Source organism: Zonotrichia albicollis, chromosome W (genome assembly GCF_047830755.1).
Source record: "Zonotrichia albicollis isolate bZonAlb1 chromosome W, bZonAlb1.hap1, whole genome shotgun sequence".
NCBI lineage: Eukaryota > Metazoa > Chordata > Aves > Passeriformes > Passerellidae > Zonotrichia > Zonotrichia albicollis.
The window spans coordinates 17,772,044-17,795,264 of record NC_133859.1 but is presented as its reverse complement, the minus strand read 5'-3'; positions in this window follow the sequence as shown (position 1 = coordinate 17,795,264).

Sequence of the window (23,221 nt, the reverse complement as noted above, 5' to 3'; positions counted from 1 at the left end):
TATATCCTTGGATCCACTGTCTGCAATATCCTAGAAGTCCCAGTAGCTATCTTATTTATCTCTCTTTTTGTCTGTGGGGAAGGTAGAGCAATGATCCCTGCTACCCTTTCAGGATCCAACTTCTTCTTTCCTTTTGTTAGCCAATATTCCAGATATTTAACTTCGAGCTCAGTAAATTATAGTTTTGACTTAAAAACTTTTAATCCTTTATCCGCTAAGAAATTCAGTAATGCTATGGTGCTTGCCCTTACATCTTCCTCTCTTGGGCCAGCTACCAGTAAGTCATCTACATATTGCAATAATTTTGTTCCTTCTACCGGCACAAATTGACTTAGTAATTGTTCAAGTGCCTGACCAAACAGGTTTGGTGAGTCTACAAACCCCTGAGGCAAAGATGTCCATTTGAACTGCTGCTTTCTGTTGGTCTCTGGGTCTTCCCATTGGAAGGCAAAATACTCCCCACTATCTTTAGCTAAGGGGCGGGTCCAGAAAGCATCTTTCAAATCTATCACACTATACCAGGTATCCTCAGGAGAAACATTATTTAACAGGGTGTAAGGATTCGAGACTGTAAGGAATAGTCTTTTAGTCCTTCTGTTCACGGCTCTCAGATCTTGTACTAGCCTGTAACTACCATCTCTCTTTCATATTGCCAAGATAGGGGTGTTATGCCTATGTCACTGTTGAGGCAGTCAGAACACAAAGCAGAGACCACAAGCAGTCTCAGATGGCAACTCTTTATTATTGAACATGGCTGACCTTTTATACACTTCCTAATTATTTGTACTTCTTCTACCCTAACTATTGGCCACAATAAATCAACATAACACTGTTGGTGAAAAGTTACAGTGACTTCAACTAACTTTCTAAAAATACTTCATCCAGCTGCAAAGTTCTCATCTTTCTTCAATTCCTCATTTCTCTTGGTCTCCTTGGTTACAGCCTTGGAGAGAGCTCCTTATCAGCTTCTTCTTGCTTCTCAGCTTCTTCTCTCTCCTTTAGCTAACAGGCCCGCTGTTAGTCCCTTCCACAATTCCCCCTTTTTGTTTTTGAACTGTAAATACAGCTACAATGGATTTTTGAGGGGCTTTTTGCAAAAATCCAAGCAGACAGGGGAAGCACAAAACAACAATCACAACCATCAACAAAATTAACATTCCCACTCTTAATACAATCTTTCCTGTCCTTCATCCATCTGTAAGTGCTTTTAAATTTCTTAACTACTTTATCCTTAAAATTGATTAAATACATGTCCTGATATATGGTCTCAGCCAGTGTCACCCACACATTCTGCTTCAGCTGCGGAACAATCCATCCTGTCCCTTCCTGCGCGCTCTAGGTAAGGTTTAACACAGTGAGCAGACACCCATCGAGGACCATTATCTGTCAAAACACAGGCATAACCCCTCCCCCAGGTTATTAGTTCCACTGGACCAGACCATATACCAGTAATTAAATTCTTGACCCATACCTTGACATGTCTATGGAAATCTGGTTGCTTAGAATTCAAAGAGGAAAAATGGTAAAAGAGTGGAGATAACTGTGAGTCAGGTAGAAGACGCAAAAAGTTTAACACATAAACAGCTTTATCTAATCTCACTTGAGGTAACTCCTGTTGCATTCTCCATTTTTGTTTTTGAACCTGATGTTTAAGAAGACCATGAGCCCTTTCAATGATTGCTTGGCCCAAGGGGATACGTGGAATGCCTGTTGAATGCTCAAGCATGAAAGAATGCTTGCATTTTCTGCAAAGCATATGCTGGGCCATTATCCGTTTTTACGTGACATGGCGCACATAGGATAGAAAAGGCATGATAAAAATGACGAATAGCATCACGAATTTTTTCTCCTGTGAATGCTGAAGCAACCATTGCATGATAAAAGGTATCAACTGCGAGATGAACATACTTAAAGTGACCAAATTCTGGCATTTTAGTAACATCAGTTTGCCATTTCTCTAAAGTGGAAAGTACCCTAGGGTTGGTACCATAATATTGAGTGACATGAGTCGTGTGCTGAAATAAACAGGGCCAGGAGACTACTTCTCCTTTTTAATGCCTTTATTAAAAGTGATCAGCTCAGGATTGGGCGGCTTGGCAGGGCTGCAGTCTCCGTCGCATCTCCCAGGGCGACTCAGAGGAGGAGGATATGTGCAGTTCTGTCCACTAGGGGCAGAGCCAGGGATCCAGTCCTCATGGGAGCCTCTAGGGCGTGATGTCCCTGTCAGATGTTGATCCTTTGAACTTCTCAGATGGCTGGTCCCGGCGTTGGGACGACTCTCTGCTCAGGGCGAGAGGGGCTCCGCATCTCTGCAGGCTCAGCACTTGGCTCCTCATGTCCAGACACCACTTTAGTCTCTCAATTCTTATTTGACTCGTTGTTTTTGGGGTTTTCTCTTTGCATTTCGAGTCGTGGTCCCACAAAGCATTCTGGACTTTGGAGTCACTTTGCATAACCCCCCCCCACCCTCTCAGGTGTCTTCCCTATGCTGTAAGAGAGCACAGCCTAGGGGAAGGGCCATCCACCCCACCCAGCCAGGCCTTTTACTAATACAAAAGAGGAGATAAGCCTCAAGGACCCGGTATTACAATAACAAAGCACTAAGAACCCTGGCAGAGACAGATCTGGCTGCATCCCTGTAACTCTTTCTCACAAAAAAAATATTCACCGAATTTTTGTTCATAACATGTGCCAGTCAGGACAAGAAGAAAGAATTGATTTCGCTTCACCAGGAGACAATTTAAGTTGCTGCTGTAAAGCTTGAGCACTGTGATGAAAAAATTGATAAGATAAAATTGCCTGCTGCAACACATTAGGTACAGTTTTGATTGCAGCAGCAGCAACTAGAGAATCTACATAGGCATTTGTGGTGGTTTGACATTGAAAGGAAACAGGTTTTCTGGGAGGTTGTAGTCAAACCAATGGGTGCTCAGATTTTGGTATTGGCACCTGGATTAACCACTGGGATTTGGATACTCCTCTGAGAACACACAGGGGTTAAAAGCAGAGCTACTTCCCTGGGAGGGTCTTTTTGGATTTCCAGCGAGGGAAGCAGGCAGCCCTCCCCTGCCCAGCTGTCCACGGCTGGGCGGGGGAGGGGAGGCCATGCGGCCCGGGAGAGGAAGGCCTAGGCCCCCCGAGGGTGAAAGGGTGGAAGAGAGACACCGGGAGCCAGACACCGGGCGCCCCCTCCCCCCCCCCTCCCCCCACCTCGGGAGACGGAGAGAGAGAGAGGGCCCCGGTGCCTGGGACTGGACTGTTATCTTGAAATTTGATATCATGTGCTGCTGGCACAGCTCGGCCTGTGGCAAAGGGGGGGGGGTGCGGTGCAGCGGGAAGAAGAGTCTGGCCGCTTGCAGGAGCTTTTAACCCTTTATGGACAATGAAAACTTTGAAGAGTATTGACCTTTCCTGGAGGGGAGATGGAGTGAAGGATGAAGAAGGAACTGAGCAAGGGTTGAAGGTCTGAGCAAGGGAGATGTGAGGAGAACCTTGGATGGAGGAGATGGTGGAGTGGCTTTTTGCTGGACTCTTTTTGTAGCCATGGACAGAACCATGCTTCCTTGTGATGCGAACACTGAATGCCAGGGGGAGGCAGTGCCTCAGAACCAGGAGGGTTCAGTGTGGGTACCCCTCGGCCCCAGGGGGTGCAAAAAATGTGGTGGGGACAGGTGTCCCGAAGGAGAGACTGTGCCCTTTTTTGGAATGCGACAAGGCATCCTTGAAAGACAACCGTAGAAGCAACTCTGGTCCATGCGCAGTGGTGAGAGCACTGGGCATGGAAGGAAGATGTCATGATGGCAAATGATCTCTGGGCGGTGCCACAAGTGACATGGAAACACAAGAGGTCTCAACGGTGTTTCCGGGGGAAGCCTATGGCACAAGAGAGACTCCTCACTCCTCTTGATGAAGTAAAGATTGAGTATTCTAAAGGGTGGTGCTGGACCGAGAGTTGGTGATTTGGGGGAATGTATTGTATTGGGAATTTGGTGAGGAGGAGGAGGAGATGTGTTTGTGAAGTTTTCATTTTCCTTGTGTGTTTCTTTTTTTTTTCCTTGTTGTTTAGTCAATAAAGTTTTCTTTATTTCTAAGTAGGATCCTGCTTTGCTTATTCCTGGTCACATCTCACAGCAGACACCAGGGAGAGGGTATTCTCATGGGGGCACTGGCATTGTGCCAGGGTCAAACCATGACAGCACTGCCTTCAACAAAAAATCCAGGTAATGATGTATAGCTACAAATATGCATGATGAAGTAAGAATGTTTTCAAGCACCAATAACTGTCCATAACTTCACTAACGTGATAAACAATGGTTTCTCTTGAATATTATACAACACTGCTTGATCTAAATGCTCAACCAAATTGGCAACATAAATGGAATCAGTAACTATATTTACAGAATAAGGAAATAAAGTAAAAGCAAAAAGAACGGCACAAAGTTCAACCAATTGAGGAGATCCCTGCTTAATCATTGTCTCATATTCCCAGTGATCATCCTTTCTCCAAGCCACAGCTGCTTTTCCAGTTTTCCCAGATCCATTTGCAAAGACTCTTATATCTTCCACTGGAACAGGAGAACAAATTTGTTTCCCTTCGAAAGGAATCTCTTTGGCCAGTTTTAGAACAGGATGAGAAGGCAAATGGTATTTTATTTGGCCTATAAAACAAGATAAGTCAGATTGCAACTCATGATTATTTTGAAAGTGCCATTCAAAACACCACTGTCGTACAGGTATCACAATGGTCACAGGGTCGTGTCCCAAAATCTCATGACAACGCCTGCGGATTTTGATGATAATATCTGCAAAAAGCTCATAAAGTCATGGAGCTGTTTTCCAAGATCTGAAAGATAAAAATATCCATTCCAGAATATGCAGTTGATCTTCCCAATTATCATTCCATTGACACAATATTCTACATGGTATTTCATGGTCCTTCAAAATAAACAATTGAACACCAACAGAGGTATCTATTCTGTTAACAAATTTGTGTGCTAAGGCTAATTCAATTTCTTCTAGGATCTTTTTTGCTGCTGGGGTCAATTGCCTCTCATCAGTAGAGGAAGTGATGCCTGAGAGCAAATCAAACAATGGCTGCATCTGATGATTATTTATGCCTAAATATGATCGAATCCAACGTATTAAACCAACCAATTTCTGTACATCAGTAGCAGTTTTAACATCAATGTCTACAGGTTGAGGCATAACTTGAGTGTTAGTCACCAACATAGCTAGATATTTCCAAGGCATGTGTTCCTGCACTTTCTCTGGGGCAATGATCAGACCAAAAGCTTTCAAATTTGTCGCAACACATTGTTTAAGAGCTGATAACTGTTGTTTGTTATCAGATGCCAACAAGATATCATCCATGTAATGATAACAGTAGCAGTTTTTAAATTGCTCCCGCACTTTTGACAAGACCTGTGCCACAAACCATTGACAAATAGTTGGCGAATTTTTCATGCCTTGGGGGAGTACTCTCCATTGATATCTTTTATTTGGTTCATCACGATTTATGGAAGGCACAGTAAATGCAAATTTTTCTTTCTCTTGCTCAGCCAACGGAATGGTGAAGAAACAATCTTTCAAATCAATGACAACTATTTGCCATTCCTGTGGAATCACTGTAGGTGTAGGAAGGCCTGGTTGTAAAGCTCCCATTGTTTCCATTACAGCATTTATCTGCCGTAAATCATGTAAAAGTCACCATTTTCCCAATTTCTTTTTTATTACAAAAACAGGGGTATTCCAGGGGCTAAATGATTCCTCAATATGTCCTGCTTTCAATTGTTCTGTGACTAATTCTTGCAGGGTAGTAAGCTTTTCAGTAGTAAGGGGCCATTGGTCAACCCAGACGGGTTTATCTGTCAACCATGTCAAGGCTACAACTGGACATTCATTGTCCAACATCGCAGTGGCCCCTATTAAAAATCCGTAGTAATTTTGACACCCCACTGAGATGACCAATCTCATCCCCACAAACTTTGAGGAGCATTGGCAACATAGGGTCAAATGTTAGCTTGTTGGCCATCAGGATGTTTCACATTAATTACAATGGCTGACAAACCACCTGTTGTAGCACCACCCTATTGGAATATGAATCCCAATATTACCAGGTAAATTGTGCCTGGGCCAGTCTGACCCTTGCTGCTAGGCCAAAGGCGGCAACTGTGGTGTATAACCCCAGAGACACCTTTAGATTGCTTGAGGTTGCAGCTGGGCATCTGAACAAGTCCAGGACTGTTAGGAACTCCGTTTACCTCAGGAGGGAAGGCTTCAGGCTAATGGTGAGGAAGAAGGAGGCGGATTCTGCTGGAGAGTTAATATCCAGAGCTTTATTCCATGGTCACAGAGGTCTGAATCTTGGCAACAGCTCCAACAGAATCACGACCGCATGGCTTGATTCGGCTTTTAAGCTCAGGGACAGGGGAAGGGGAGGGACAGGTGAGCCTCCAACCAGATGGGAGGGGCAGGCTCTCAGGGGAGGATGACACCCAGACAGGCCAATGACCTCTGGGCATAGGGCCATCTTTTGAACTTGACCAACCACACGACAACCTTCCTGGAATGTTAAGCCTGATTGACAGGACTCACTCAGCAAGGGGGCGAGGGGGAAGGGGAAGAGGTATAGGCACACTGGGGAAGGGACCCGGAAGTTTAAAACAGGCTATTACAACACACTGCAACACCACCCAACCCCAGAAGTCCAAAACTTGCATGAGTGAGAGGCCAGGATTAAGGCCAGCAAAGTCGCTAGAGTATTGTGACATCTGGTCCAGTATCAATCAAACCTGTTACTGATATAGTTCCTGGATGACATCCACTGGCGGTGAGGATGCATGTCTTTTCTGGACGGTTCTCTGTTACTTTCTCAGTCAAGAACACTTGAGGTACTCCTGTCGATCCAAAGCTTCCTGTGCTGTGACTTTGGTCCACTGTATTTGGAACAGAACTCACAAATGGTACAATTTGAGCAATGCAAGTTCCTTTCTGAATAGTGACAGGAGGGTCATCAATGGATACCATAGCATGAATCTGTCCTAAATAATCAGCATCAATAAGTCCTAGATGCACATGAATACCTCTAAGTGTAGTACTTGATCTTCCTATCAAAAACGCACTCAATCCCCATCCTATTGGACCATAGGCATTGAGGGGCACTTTGCATATTTCTTTTGTCAGAATGGTTACTGTGTCGGCAGTGGATATATCAGTCCCTGCAGACCCACTTGTTGCCCCTGAGTATGTCTTGCAAATGGGTAGCTTTGCAGTGCTAGGAAGGCCTGTATCTGCTGCTGTGGTTGTTGGGGTATTTGTTTTCCCACAGGCCCCTTTTTGCTCTTCTTTCATTTCCCTGCAACAGCAGACCATATGCATGATATTAACTCCTGCATTGTTTGGCATAGTGCCCAAATTTAGCACAATGATTGCACACAACATTGTTGGTTGCACTTGACTTAGATGTTATTTTCTGGATATTACACTGTGCCCTTACATGCCCTTGTCCACAATTATAGCATTTCGATGAAGGTCTTAGAATTGCAGCGAGAGCTGCCATTTTATGCTCTACTGAACCAACTTTCGAGCAAGCAGTAATCATTTCAAGCAATGTGGGTTCCCCAGGTAAAGTGTCAATAATTTTTCTGCAGTCTGGGTTTGTATTTTCTTTAGCCAATTGTATACACAATTTGTGTTGCAAAGATTCATCATCTACCTGTTTCTCAATAGCTGCAGCAAGTTTTTCCACAAATTGCAAAAATGGTTGTCTCATCCCTTATTGTATAGTAACATATTTCTGTTTTGGAACTGCCATTTCTATTGTTTTGATTAAAGCACTCATGCCAATTTGCTGAGCTTGTGCCAAAATTGAAGCATCCCACCTTGCCTGTATATCTGGGTTAGCAAAAGGCCCAGTGCCTAGTAAGGCATCAACACCCACAGCATGACGAGGGTCGTGTTGAGGCAGCTGCATATTTGTTAAAGCTGTGCGCTCAGCCACTTGCCTCCAAGTTTCTTGAAATACACCGTATTGTACTGGCTGGAATAGAATTGTAGCAAGATAGGTGATGTCATAAGGTGCAAGCAAATCTGCATTACTTACACGTATTAATTGCATTACCTCTGAGGAATTAATACCATACTGAGCTACTTTCGATTGGAGATCTTGCACAATCTTCCAGGTAAAGACGTGATGACTATCATCCTGCCCTGTTCCAGGAGCTGCTTTAAAAACTGGAAAAGCCATAGGGTTATCACAGGCAACATTTGCATTAGCACTGTTCTCCTGAAGTACTCTTGGAGCACCTAATTTTCTATCATGTCCCAGTTCTTTTCTTCAGCTGTTTTCTTCCTAACAAATGCCCAAAACTCCTGAGGCTGATGAGGAAGCACAGTTACTTGACATGGGGACAAAGTCCATAGGGCAGTAGGGCTAGAGCTATTAGAAGGTGAACTGTCAACAATTCCTAGCCCCAACTCAGGTGATACTGTGGGTGACTCCTCACTTGATTCGCTGTTGCTGTCACTGTCAGGTAACGGAGGATACAGCCTTGCAGGTTGTTCAAGCCGCTCAGAGGGGAGTGGGGAGGGGTGGGCGGATGGCTGGACTAGAGCAGAGGGAAGTGGGGTGGTAGACGGCTGGGATTCTCTCTCTGCTAGAGACATTTCAGCTAACTGGCGTAGTGGTGTAGTATATACAGGCACCATTGCAAGCTGCTGCGTAGGTGTGAGATAAGAAGGTTTAGGGGTCTGATAAGGAGATACTATGGCAGTTTGCCTAGAAGTTTTGCCAGCTTTCCCAGAAGCCTTGGTAGCTTCCCCAGTGTGCTGGTTTCACCAGAAAATGGGAATTCTGGGATGCTGTAGTCAAACCAATGGGTGCTCAGATTTTAAGATTGGCACCTGGTGTAGCCTCTGAGGTTCAGACACACCTCTGAGAACACACAGGGGTTAAAAACCAGAGCTTCGCCCCTGGGAAGCTCTCTTGGGACTTCGAGGGAAAGAGGTCGGATCTCCCTCCCCCGTCCAGCTGCTGCTGCTGGGCGGGGGAGGGGCAACCCTGCGCTAGGCCTGGGCCTGGACAGAGATGGGGGGTGAAGAGGCCCTTGAGGATGGAAGGGTGGAGGAGCATCAAGAGACATCGAGCAGCCACCCTCCACCCCCCTCCCAGGAGAGAGAGAGAGGGAGAGCCGGCGTCTGAATTTGATAGCGGCCGGCCCATGAGGAGAAGGTGCCCGGCAGGGCCGCGTGGGAGTTCCAGAGCTCTGGACAGGCATGAGACTGAAATTTTTAACCCTTCTCTTGCATGATTGAAACCTTGCAAATGCTGATCCTCCTGGAGCTGAATGAGAAGAGAGATAAGAGATGAGATTAGAGGGAATGGGCCACAAGGGAAGTGCAGATGACTCTTGAGTGGGAGGAGAGATGACGGAGTGGCCTTTTGGCTGGACTTTTCTTGTGTGGCCATAGATGGAGCCATTTTTTTTTCCTGTGACACAGAGACTGCATTTAGGGGAAGGCAGTGCCTCAGAATCAGGAGGGTTCAGTGTGGGTACCCCTCGGCCCCAGGGGGTGCAAAAAATGTGGTGGGGACATGTGTCCCGAAGGAGAGACTGTGCCCTTTTGGAGTGAGACAAGGCATCCTTGAAAGACAACCCTAGAAGCAGATCTGGTCCATGCACAGCGGTGAGAGCACTGGGCATGGAAGGAAGATGTCACGATGGCAAAGGATTTTCCAGGCGGTGCTGAGTGACATGAAAGCACACGAGGTTTCAACGGTGTTTCCAGGGGAAGCCTATGGTACAAGAAGGACTCCTCTCCTCTTGATGAAGTAAAGAGTGAGTATTCTAAAGGGTGGTGCTGGACCGAGAGTTGGTGATTTTGGGGGAATGTATTGCATTGGGAAATTTGGTGGGTGGGAGATGGAAAATGCTGTTGTACGGTTTTCATTTTCCTTATAGCTTTTTCCCTCTTCTTTTCTCGTAGTTTAGTCAATAAAGTTTTCTTTATTTCAAAGCTGGAGCCTGCTTTGCTTATTCCTGGTCACATCTCACAGCAGACACCAGGGAGAGGGTATTCTCATGGGGGCACTGGCATTGTGCCAGGGTCAAACCATGACACCCAGAAGCTTTTGCAGCTTTCCCAGAAGCTTCAGCATCCAGCCCAGAAGCTCTGGCAGCTTTCCCGGAAGCTTTGTCTGCCTGCCTGGTAACTTGCATGGCACCTGCACCTTCTTCAAGGATAGATTCATGAAGTTCCCCATCAGAGGGCCCCTCTGCCTCATCATCCCCGTCAGTTTCTGTTATCAGCCCCCATTCTTCATCCGTGTCCTGCTCTGCTTGTTCTCGCTCTGTTTTCCATTCCTTTAATGCCTCAAAAAGCGATCCCCAAGTAACAGCTAGATGGACAACAGTTTTATCTCCCACTCAGATTACTTACCACAGACTGTCCCCGACTTCTTTCCATGCTTTGACACTAAATGCTGCGTCAGGATCAGTGCCAAAATCCTGTGATTTAGCCCACAGCAATATACTATGAAGGGCATAGTCTGAAGTATTAATTCCCTTATTTCTTAACAAAACTTTCCATGTTGCCAAAACAGTCTCTTCCTCTTTAGATAAATTATTTTCCATTATTACTAGTTGGGGGCTCGCCTACTTTCAGGTGTCTTGACAGGAGAAAATCAGGTCTGGACCTCCCTGTAGCTTCCACCCATCACTCTCAGCTGCACCAATGCCGCCCACCCCCCTACGTCCCAGTGGGTCACAGTTGCCAGTCGCTAGGACCCCGTATGGGTCCAGATCGAGTATGTTGTTAAGGGTGTAGTGTCACTTGGTGATCACCAGATGTCGCTATCGAGGGGATCACAACACAAAGCAGAGACCACAAGCAGTCTCAGATGGCAACTCTTTATTATTGAACATGGCTGACGTTTTATACACTTCCTAATTATTTATACTTCTTCTACCCTAACTATTGGCCACAATAAATCAACATAACACTGTTGGTGAAAAGTTACAGTGACTTCAACTAACTTTCTAAAAATACTTCATCCAGCTGCAAAGTTCTCATCTTTCTTCAATTCCTCATTTCTCTTGGTCTCCTTGGTTACAGCCTTGGAGAGAGCTCCTTATCAGCTTCTTCTTGCTTCTCAGCTTCTTCTCTCTCCTTTAGCTAACAGGCCTGCTGTTAGCCCCTTCCACATGCCTAGACATGCAAGGTTCCAGAGTCCCCTTTCTTATTAGTTCTTCTATTACAGGTTTCAAACCCCTCCTTCCTTCCATAGGAATGGGGTATTGCTTAACCCTAATTGGATCTTCTGGTGTCTCAATTTTGATATGGATCGACCCTATTTCTAGCCTTCCAGCTTCCCCTTGGGTGTGCCAGACTTTGGATCTATTTTATCCTTGTCCTCTGTGGTCAATCAGTATAGACTTACCCTGAGCTGGGATTCTTGCACAATTCGGCTTATTTCCAGAGCTACCATCAAGTCTCTCCCAAAGCAGAATATAGTCTGCTTCTTTGACCAACAGCATATTCCCTAAGCAAAACTTAGTTTCTGATTCTATTTCTGCATCTTTAATATCCGGAACTTTAAAGGGTTCCCCTTTTGCCCGGATTACCACTACAGTGTCTTTGCTTTTAGTGCATCCTGGTGGCAAGCACTGAACAGTACTTCGCTCAGCTCTGGAATCCACTAGGAATATTAGTTCCTGTTTTTGGGGTCCTACCTTCAGCTTTATCAAGGGCTCCTTAGATGTCCTACCTTCAGCTTTATCAAGGGCTCTTTAGATGTTCTGGACCCTAAATTAAAAAGCCCCGGACACCTCTAATCCTCCTGGAAGATTTTCTCATCTTTCATTCTCTTCTTACATTCTCTCTTAAAGTGGCCTCTCTGTTTACAGTAAAAGCACTCCGGGATATTCCTCTGGCTGTTTGAGTACTTATTTTGGGAGGGGTTCTGCTTCTTCCGAGGTTGATGGTTCTGCACTGGCTTTAGTGGGTCTCAGACCTGTTCCTGCTTTTGTGCTTCCCTCACCACTGCTACCAACACCTTTGCTTGTACTTTGTGCTTTTCTTCATCCCTCCTCATATAAACCGTCTGTGCCTCTCTAAGTAGATCCTGTAATCCTTTCTCCTGCCAACCTTTTATTTTCTCCAGTTTCTTTCGTATGTCCTCCCATGACTTTGTGACAAATTGTGGTTTTAATAGGATCTCCCCAATTGGGGAATCGGTATCCATTCCTGAATACCTCCAGAGACTTTTTGTCAGCCTCTCTAACTGTTGGAGATTTTTTCAGGGATGGCTTGGAAGGCAGCTGTGGGGGACAAATTCTCACAGCCTGCTTCTGTAAGCAGCAGAGGTTCTCAGGTTATTTTTAATTACAGGTAAAAGTGACAAACATTAAGGCCTTGAGAGCCTTGCATATCGGAGTTCTCAGGCAGCTTTCTCATAACAAGTGGATGTTCTATCTTTGGCTGTTTTGGGAAAGCAAGAATAATTTTGAGAACCCAAATCTTGGTATTGGAAACATAAGGAGGGGTTGGTATGTTATCTCTGACCTATTGTGAGCTCAGATTTTGCAATATGCATGAACTTGATTAACACTGTTATAAAAAGTGCCTGATTGATTAATAAATCGGAGTCGATGCTGATCAATGCAAGGTGGGTCTTCTCCCTCCAACTTCAATATCTAACCACTTGGTGGGTGTTTCGTCTTTCACCTGGCATTCCCCGAGTATTTTGCTCATGTTCTGCCCCTTCGGTACTGCCTTCCATATGCCTTGTATTGCCATATTCCTTAGTTCTATCATTTTCTGCCTGCCTTCTTCCGTCTGGGCATTCCATGATGGTCTCTGGTCAGGCCATCTCTGGTCACCTCATCCTCCCTGGGGGTTTCTGTGTTCCCAATCTCGAATCGCAGCTTGCCTTATCATTTCCAGCTCCTTGTTATTGAACAGTGACCTTAGTATAGCATTCATATCGTCTGTGTAGATGCTAGTTCCTAGGAATTCATCTAGTCTATCTGCTACCCCCAACGGATCATCCATCAGCCTTCCCATCTCTTTCTTAAAAGCTCTTACTTCCCCAGTGTTAATCGGCACGTTTGCGAATCTGATAACTCCTGGAACAGTTGGTACTTCTCTTAAAGGGAGGAGATGATGCTTATCTTCCTCATCCTCACTATCATCATTATTTACCTTCCTCGTTTTGCACCGTGTCCTGCTGGCTGGGGGAGACTCGGTTTCCCCAGTGGGGAGGGTTTGCTTTTCTGCCGTTTGTGGTGCGGGTGGGGGCTGGGAATAATCTTGTGGGTACTGTGATGTCGAAGCCTGCTCTTGTAAGAGAAGGGCTTTTGGAGGCTGTACGAGCAACGGGGGTGCCTGGGCTTGTAAGGGTTGGTGCAGAGGTCCTGTGGGTAGGGGCAAAGGGACCTGAGCTTGCATGGGTTGGAGTGGGGGAGTTAGATAAGGAGGCAGGAGGTTATCTAAAGGTTCCCATTCCTCACTCTAGGCCGCAGCACCCTTGCGAGTTCTGATCTGGAATAACCCTGTGCTAGCATTTCCCCATAATCCGGCATAGTCCCTTTCTTCTCTATCCTGCAGATATTTACCAGCCACATGATCGTATAAAGCTTGGCAAGTCCATCTTTCGAAGGTGCCAAACACAGGCCAGACCAAATGTCTTCTAATTTTCTTATCTCCCCATATTTCTATGCAATAGTGAATCATCTCCTTAGACTTCCCCCTCCTTTCGGGACAATCTTCCCAATGTTCTAACATTCACCCCAATGGGCTATCCCTTGGAACCTTGGGTAAACCTTTTCCATGTGCCTTTACAAGCTTCTCCTGTGTTTTTCCCTGAGCCTTACTTTTCCTCTGTCCCATCCTTCTTAGAAAAACAATTTTCCTGGTGTTTCCTTACCATAACTCTGCGCTGGGATCCGAAAAATATCCTATGTCTTTAACCAGTACCGTATTTATGCCTAGTATGTGTTCAGGATTACCAGTCTACCAGCTACACAGTGAACTGATCAGTGAGTTTTTTGGCTGGTAATGAGCTCTCTTTTCCTTCCCTTCCTGGATTTACCTGAGTCCTGGATCAAAAAGGTTTACCAGTTCCCAAACACCTGAGAACAACCCTTCCCTTTTTGATTCTCCCCATGATCGACCTCCTGAACTCCCCGAGTTTCAGGCTTTATGCATGAAATGAGTCTTTTATCACGTTGCGTCCGCTTCCCCCTTGACCAACCACTTCCCTCGTGGGAGAGTGGAACTGCGATCTTGGGGTTCACATTCACTTCCTGATAATATCACGTCTCACATACGCACTCGATCACACCTCACTCAACCACGCGATACTTATGGTTCCTTTTCCCACGTGGGTTCTTCATGCACGCAGAATTTTAAGAGTGAAAAGCTGCATCAAGGCTTCGGAGATCCTTTCTCCGGATCTATTCGAATTACCCGAGAGCTCTGGGCCCGTTTTTATTCCCTCTTTGATTGTGGCTCTGGCTTTTCGGTTCGAGATCTGATTGGTTCCATGAGGTTTCCCAACCCTGTCAGGCTGCTGAAATCAGCGGGACACCTCCTGAGCAGAGAGGAGGTCCCTGGACCCCTAAATCAGATCACATCAGGGTCACCAGGATTGTTATAGGTAATAAATGAAAAAGCCAAATTAATGATAATATTGATAAATTTTTATTTTAGCGACTGAAATACGGTCTCCGGTAGCCATAATCAAAAGGACAGTGTCGAGCCTGGGATCGGTGCTGGGTGAACCCTGATCCAACCTCTATCACATCGGATCCCCACCATTCACGAATGCTGTCTCCATCGGGTTGGTTTTATACAGTTTTTTCCACCTGAGGCAGAGGGTCCTCTATTCTTTTCATTGCTTTGCATATTCATGCAGTCTCCTTTCTCTGTGCAGGGCTGGACAATGCCGTCACTGGGAAACGATGAATGCTGATGTCACGTTATGGGAACCTGGCATTTGGATGCATGTTCCTGATGACTCTGGCTATCTTGACTGTAGATACTTATCGAGTATTCATCGCTTTTGGGTGTTTCCTGGATAGTGCCAGGAAAGGGCCCATCTCCGCATGGGCTACCGTCCTTTTGCTTGCTAATTAGATCTTCCCTTGCTGCCATCTGGGGTTTCACAATATTGTGTGGCAATCCTTTCCCTGAATGTCCATGGTTTTAAACTTTAAGGATTTTCTGGTACAGGCACAACTTATTCACAACTTATTTCATGTGTATTTTACATAAACACAAATTATTTCATAACATATATCACAGGATGAACCAGACTTTAAAAAGAACTTTACCAAAATTAATGATTGAAACCCAAATGTCATGGGTAAAATGACTACCTTTGACTCTATTGAGGGTCCGAACACAACCCAGGTCAGACCTGGGAGTGTTACCCTGTGAGATGATGTTCGGGTTTCCTTTTCTGACCACCCAACATGAAGCTGCTACTTATCAAGTAAGGGAAATGAGTGTTAGAAAATATGTTACCACAATTGCAAAAACTCTTGAAAATTTGTGGTTGAAAGGGATAATCCCTCAAACCACACTTTTAGAATTAAAAATTCATAATATCCATCCATGGGAATGGGTACTAGTGAAAATGTGGAAAGAACAATCTTTAACTACACAATGGAAAGGTCCTTTTCAGGTACTACTGATGGCTGAGGCAGTGATCCGGACCAGGGAACGAAGATGGATCCACACCAGTAGAATCAAAGGACCTGTGGAAGAACCTAAGGAGTGGACTTGGACTATAACATCTAAACGGGGTGATACCAAATTGACTCTTAAGCAGCTACCGGGTGGTAATGAACTGGGAGGACCCAAATGATCCAAGGAATGTGCAAAGAATTACACCTAACTGGGAAATAAGGCCAAGCTTATATCAGTGGTTTCAAGTACCTCCTGGACAAGTCCTGAGACACCTCCGATACCCCCCTTGGTGAGGAATACTTCTGCTTCAAACAGGAGGATCAGAACAGTTTTGGTCAGAGAGTTCTCATATTCTGACCTTAGCCTGTGACTTGTACACAGAAGAGGGGGAATTACAACTTCTATCAGTGCCATATAGTATACCCTGTTTGATTCATCCAAATACCAGACATGCTAGGTGGGTTAAATGTAAGTGTTTAAATTATGGGGAAAATTGGTATTGTAGTTCACACAATCGACACCTTCATTGCAGGAAGTGTCGAGTGCCAAATCTATCCTCTATCCAGGTAGAACTCAAAGCAACTGAAATAATAACTTTGTTTAGTGGATGGAAATTATTAGGGCCTATTGAATGGGAAATACCTGAGAAATGGTGGGAAACTACAGTTAAGGAGTGACAAAAACTATTTGCCTGGAAATAAGAAAAAAGGAAGTGACAAGGAAAAAGAGGGCAAGACTGGATTGGCAGCTGTACTCGCCACCGAGAAGATCATATACACCTCCTATGGGTAGCAACCTCATAGGCATGGGAGGTGGGGGTATAAGGCATAAGAGACCTCTGTTATTCCTTTTTCTGTCACTCATCTTTTGTCTTTTCCCTTTTGGGATACTGGCAAAGTCATGTCACAGGTGTTACCGAAAGCAGTATATGGAAAGACACCAAGGTTCCTTTTTTATTACTCACATCCATATCAACAGTCATTGTTATAACCCATCCAAATTGGGCAATTGTATACAAAATGGGAAAAATACTGGATTGTGAAAAATTTAGGAACAAGTGGTAACAGGTTGGGAAGTGAATGTCCTGAAGGAGAGAGATGAGTTTGTTTCACTTTTGTTACTGGGAGTAAAGTCCAAGATTTGGTTAAAGAACAACTGGTAAGCAGAAAGGCAAAACCAGTACAGCAATCAAAATCTGTGCCAATTTCACTCCAAGATTTATATACAAAATTTGAACAGCAATTAGAAAAGGAAATAGATATCTCAAGACTGGGTAAAAATCAGTTTGTGGATTTAGGGGAAAGAATAAGTAAGGAACTTAATCAACTGTTGGGTCTGTGGAGGAGCTTTGATGTCAGAGGAATGGCCATGGAAAGGCAGTAGCTTAGGCCCAGTTGAACTCCTTAAGAGGAACCAGACAAATACAAGGGGGGAAAACCAACCAGAAGGGTAGATTTTAAGCTCAACAGTGATAGCAGAGGAATGTCTCTGGCGCACTGGGAAAAATTTTCATAATGGAGTAGGAAATACTCCCTGTAAGAGATATAAAGTTAGCAATGGAACTTTTACATGGTGGATCCCAGAGGAACCAACTCAGTATTGGACTAGAGGAGAAATGAAAAAGAGGAATTGTAAATATAACATCGAAATTGGACTTTTTCAATGTAATGATACAGGCAAAAATCCTTATTCTGGGATCCTAGAAAGATCTGAATTTTGGGAAAATATAACTAAACAGAAAAATTTTTATCGGAAGGCACCAGATGGCTTATTTTGGATATGTGGAAAGAGAGCATACCCAAGACTCCCCTCTAGTTGGAGAGGGAGCTGCACTTTGGGAATTATACAGCCAGGATTCTTTCTTCTACCAGGACCAAATGGAGATCAATTAGGAGTACCAGTTTATGAGGACCTAAAAAGAAATAGAAGGGATTTGATTGGAGGATCCCAAAAATGGGGAGATGAGGAGTGGCTCCCAGAATGCAGAGAGGAAACATATTGGCCAGCCACCTGGGCACAAGATGGGAGTTGGGGATATCAAACCCCAATTTATATGCTGAATTGTATTATAAGACTCCAAGCAGTGGTATGTCGGATCTCAAGATCTCAGTCCTGAGATGCTGAGCCTCCGAGACCACCTTGGGGGGCTCGGGAGTCCTGGAATGTTGCCAGAAGTGTCTGGTGGCTGGACTTTAACCCTACACAGGAGACGACAAGGATGAGGGCTTCACAGGGTGAATGGTGAAGGGATTAGTTAATTAGAGAGTGAGACACAAGGTTTAGGATTTATGTACAGGGGGGTTTAGAGGAGTAAGATGGAGGAATTGGGGTGTGTCCTGCCCTCCTTCTTCTTCCTCCTCTCCTCCATCTTCTTTGGCCACGGTGGCACCTTTGGATTGGTTATTACTGAGAGTACACCGAGTTATAAGAATAGATGGTATTGGGGAAAAATGATAAATATTGTATACGTAACTAGGGGTATAAAGATACGTGGCTGCCCGGGAGGGCAGACAGTGTGCCCATGGCTGACTGCTGAGCGGATCTTTGTTCGGCTGAAAGAACATCTTTTAGATAAACAATTAATAAACATAAAAACCAAAAGAAGAACTGAAGCCTCTTCTCGTCCTTCGATACGCGGGCTGCCCCAAGGCCACCCCGGACCTTTCCAGGCCCCTCAAACAGCCGAGATAAACCGGACAGTGGTAGAGATAACAAACAGAACCGGTTGGGCAAGGGAATTAATATCAAGGCAACAAACTCAAACAAGAGCTGCAGTGTATCAAAATAGGTTGCCTTTAGACTATTTATTAGCTGAAGAAGGGGGTGTTTGTAGAAAATTTAATACATCAGACTGTTGTTTGAAAATAGATGGCAATGGAGATACCATCCTAGATATAGTCAATGATATCAGAAAAATAGCCCATGTACTGGTCCAAAAAAGGGAATCAATGCTAAAAACTAGCTGGTGGGATAATGTATTAGGAATAGAATGGTGGAACAAACTAGGCTTCTTCCTTTTATGCGCTACAGCTGGTTTGATATTTCTTCCCTGTTTGATCCCCTGCTTTATTTGGCTAATCACCAGGGTAGTCCAGGGCATGCAAGTGGTAACAATGCCTATAGACCCAAAATTGACTACATCTGGGACCGCACAAAAGGTTATGGTGCTAAAGAAACAAAATAATATGGAAGACCCCTTGGAGGAAGTAAAACTGATTTATGAAAAAAAATAAGCAAATAATGGAGGATGGAAAACAAGAAATACTGCTGAAGTCAAATGATTTGCAAAAAAGGAAGAGGAGGGTTTGTTATAAATACATATTATGTTGTTGGCTTTTCGTAAATATTAGGATGAATGTTATATGTATAATGTTAAAATAACTTTGCTTTTATTTCTGCTATTAACAAAAACTTAGACATGGTAGTAGTGGTAGCTGATAGTTATGAGTGGTCTCTTTGATCGGGATAACATCCAATGAACATGTAATGAGGACCCTGCTATTGATATGCCAACTATCAGCACTCACCCTCTGAAGAAAGTATGGACCAAGGCCTAAACTGGAAGTGATAAGGAGAAGGAGCCAAAACCACAGCCAAGAAACCCACATGCTCTAAAAAGGCAGACCCAAGGAGGAGTCATGTAAAATAGTTCCTGGAACATGTAAACTAGTGTATGGATATGCATAAGTGTCTAGGAATATGCAACAGGCTGATGTAATGGGAAAGGTATTTAAGGGGTATCCCCAGAGGTGAAGGTGTGCTCTTGGCTAAGGGCCAAGACGCACCCGGCCATAATCTTTGCTTTACTGTCTTTGTCTCCTATTGTCCTTTATTAAACTTTTTACATTTTCACAGGAGAGTGAATGTGTTTTTCACAGTAAGCAGTACAGAAGTGTTAGTTCAGAAGCAAAGTGAGAAATCAAGTTTTAGTAACTGTTAGGAAAGGAACAGAAAACAAAATGTTAAGTCCAGTGAAAGCCTGTACCTTTAGCACTTGTGGTTTCCTTTATTATGAACATGAACAGCTCCAGTGCAGGCTTGTCCTGTAGCAGAGCAGGAGATCATAATGAGCAGGGCAAATTTCTAGTGCCAGGGGAAAGGTCGGAGAGTGTCAAGACTGACGTGAAGCTGGCAGCATGCTCTTGAGCAGCTGACTCAGCATGAGCGGGGCCACCAAGGACAGCGACTACCTCCACTCTCATGAGGGGCCCCTAGGGAGTGCAGTGAACAGTGTGGCACATCAGTTGGCGCAGGCAGGGTGAGCAGGAAGGTACTGAGGTGCTGCAGCTCAAGCAGCTCAGTTGGTGGTCATCACCCTTGTCAAGAAAAGTCAGGAATGGTGTCCACTTGGACAAAAGCAGAATATCTTCTTCAGCCCCAAACCAATTCCTCAATTTCCTTATCAGCTTTTAAATGGGGTTTAATACTGTGGCAGTGATACCCTTAATGTGACAACACTCCTGGCACCAGGGGACATAAACAGAGTGGGAAGGTGTGCTTGTCTGGACATGGCCAGTGCAGCATTCATCTGGGGTGAAATATTTCTCCTGAGAAATAAAATGCAATATAGGATACTGCTATAGCTTCCAGTTTTCCTAATCTGAGTTGCTAATCATCAGGAAGGAACATGGGAAAATAGAAAGACCAATTCTAGTGAGAGGGAAGATAAGTATTTTTTTCTTTAAAGCAGACAGGAGAGTGCTTTGGGGCAGTAGCACCATTTTTCAAAAAGTGGCCAGCCAGTTCCTTGATTTAAGCACACTTGTGCTCTAAAGGAGACCCTGCTGGTATTTTATTTTCAGCACTGATCCCTTGACAGATCCCAGCTCTTGCTCTTTTAATTTATCTTTAGCTGATAAATGCATCTTTTGCAGGAAACACCAGGAAAAGCTGCACTTTGTGTTTGCTTTGTCATCAATTCTAACATGTGTTGGAAAGTCAGCTCTGGCCCATCTCTCCCTGTGATAAAAGAGCAATATTTTGTTACAGCTCTCCCAGTGAGAAGCTGCTGGGACCAGGCTGGAGAAGAGGGAGAAGTATATATGCATCTCATTCAGTCTATTTTCTGGTGCCGTTACTTAGCAGTGATCCTGTTCCCATCATCCTGTTCACGGAGACCACCGATTTATTCTATCCTGGTCTGCAGTCATTGATGTCTTTCTCTGGGGAAGGATGGGATGTTTTATTTCTTTCATCCTGTACAGTTTTAACTGAAGTTTTGATGGAAGCAGAACAGCCTCCTGAATATGCTGCAGAGATGATCATTGAACTATAATGGATATCAGCCTGCCAAAAGATTAATGGCTGATCCTGCCAAACATGTCTGGAATAAATTTCCAAACAGCCACAAAGAGCAAGTTGCTCCAGTTAGAGCACAGTGGGAGTCCTGGGGAACTTCATAGAATCCTAGAATGGTTTGGGTTAGAAGAGAGCTCAAAGACTATCTTGTTCCAACTCCCCTGCTGTGGGCAGGGACACCTTCCACACGACCAGGTTACTTAGAGCACCATCCAACCTGGCCTTGAACACTGCCAGGGATGAGGCATCCACAAATCCTCTGAGCAACCTGTTCCAGTATTGTGGCAGCAAGCCCCCTGAGTGGGGAATGATGAGCATTGACTCCATGATTGCAGAAGGCTGATCAATGCTTTATTGTTACTATACTATACTACATACTACTATTAAGAAAAACCCATCGCCCTTGCCAGACAGTCACAACACAGCTTTGACCTAATTGGTCAATCAATCAAAACACCATCACCAGAGTCCAATTAGGAAATCCCTCTTTGGTAAACAATTTCCATAACACATTCCACATCTGCACAACATCAGATGCAGCAAATAAAGATAAGAATTGTTTTAATTCTTTCTCTGAGCTTTTTCACAGCCTTCCCCAGGAAAATCCTGGAAAATCTGTGTCTCTCTCTGTTCAGAGGATATGTGATTACCACATTCCAATGCCTCAGTACTCTCACAGTAAAGAATTTCTTCCATATATCTAATCTAAACCTACTCTCCTTCAGCATAAAGCCATTTTCCCTTTTCCTATTACTACATGCCCTTGTGAAAAGTCATTCTCCAACTCTGTTTTAGTCCATTTAGGCACTGGAAGGTGCTCTAAGGTCTCTCTGGAGCCTTCTCTTTTCCAGACTGAACAATCCCAACTGTCTCAGCCTGTCGCCACAGGAGAGGTGCTCCAGCCCTTGCTAATGTCTGCCCAGGAGTCAGTAAACTGGTGAGGATCTGTGTATGCCAGCCCAACCCCAAAGCCCCACTTACTACCTTTGTCCTGCTGCTGCAGTCTTGAGGAGGTCTCGCATGTTTGGGTGGTGCATCCAACTCCCCTGCCTGGCTACTTCACCTGTGGAATTTGCACAGGTCTCGCCATTGGCACGTGACACAGTCCTTCCAGTTCAAGAGAGACAAGGACACTGGAAAGACTACAGTGAAGGGCCACAAAGTTGATTAAGGAATTGGAGCATCTGTTGTATGAGGAGATGCTGGGAGAGCTGAAACCAAACTCTTCTCACCAGGGCCTGGTGACAGGACAAGAGGCAATGGGCTCAAACTGAAATACAGGAAATTCCATTTAAACATAAGAAGAAAGGTTTTTTCACTGCATGGGTGTCTAACAAACATCTAACATATGTCTAACATACCTCTCATATGCACCACAGGGATTTTATCCCTGTCTGCTGTACTCAGGGGTTTGGATTGGGCAGGGCCAGCTCATTTAGTAGAACCTCTGGTGTTAACAAACCACACAGCCTTTGCTAAATGCAGATCCCACTGCTTGAAGGTTCTACCCCCCCCCCCCCCCCCACTGCCTTCAGTGTGGTTTTTATCAGTCCATTACACCATTCAATTTTCCCAGTGGCTGGTGCATGATAGAATATGATATACACACTCAATACCATGTATTCTAGCCCAGGTGTTTATAAGGCTATTTTTAAAATGAGTCCCATTGTCTGACTAAATTCTCTCAAGGGTGCCATGTCTCTATAGGACTTGCTTTTCCAGGTCCAAGATGGTGTTCTGGGCAGTGGCATGAGGCATGGGGTGCATATCCAGCCATCCAGTGGTTTGCTTCTACCACTGTGTGCATGTAACGCTTGCCTTGGCAGATTTATGAAAGTGTGATGTAATCAATCTTCCAGGCCTCCTGTAGCATCCTAAAAACTCTCTCCCTTTGGTCAATCCTCAAGCCCTCAGCCCTGGAAACATTACTTACCATAGAGTTAGCCTTCCCAAAGGGAAAAACAGACTCCCCCATGGACTTAGTGTCGCAACTTCCTCTGGTTTCTCCTTCCTCTGTCACTGGCTTGGCATCCCTGGAGGCCAGTCCCCTCTGCCCAGCCCTTAGCTCTGCCCCCCACCCCTTCCCCTTTATAAGCTGACTGCTCCATGTGGTTCATTTTCTTTCCCCAAGTTTGTCCTTCAGCGACTGTGTTACTCTGCTGGAATAAAATATTGCAAAAGAGCCTTTCTTGCCTCTATTGCTGAGCTAGTTGGGGTGAGCGTTGAGTGGAGG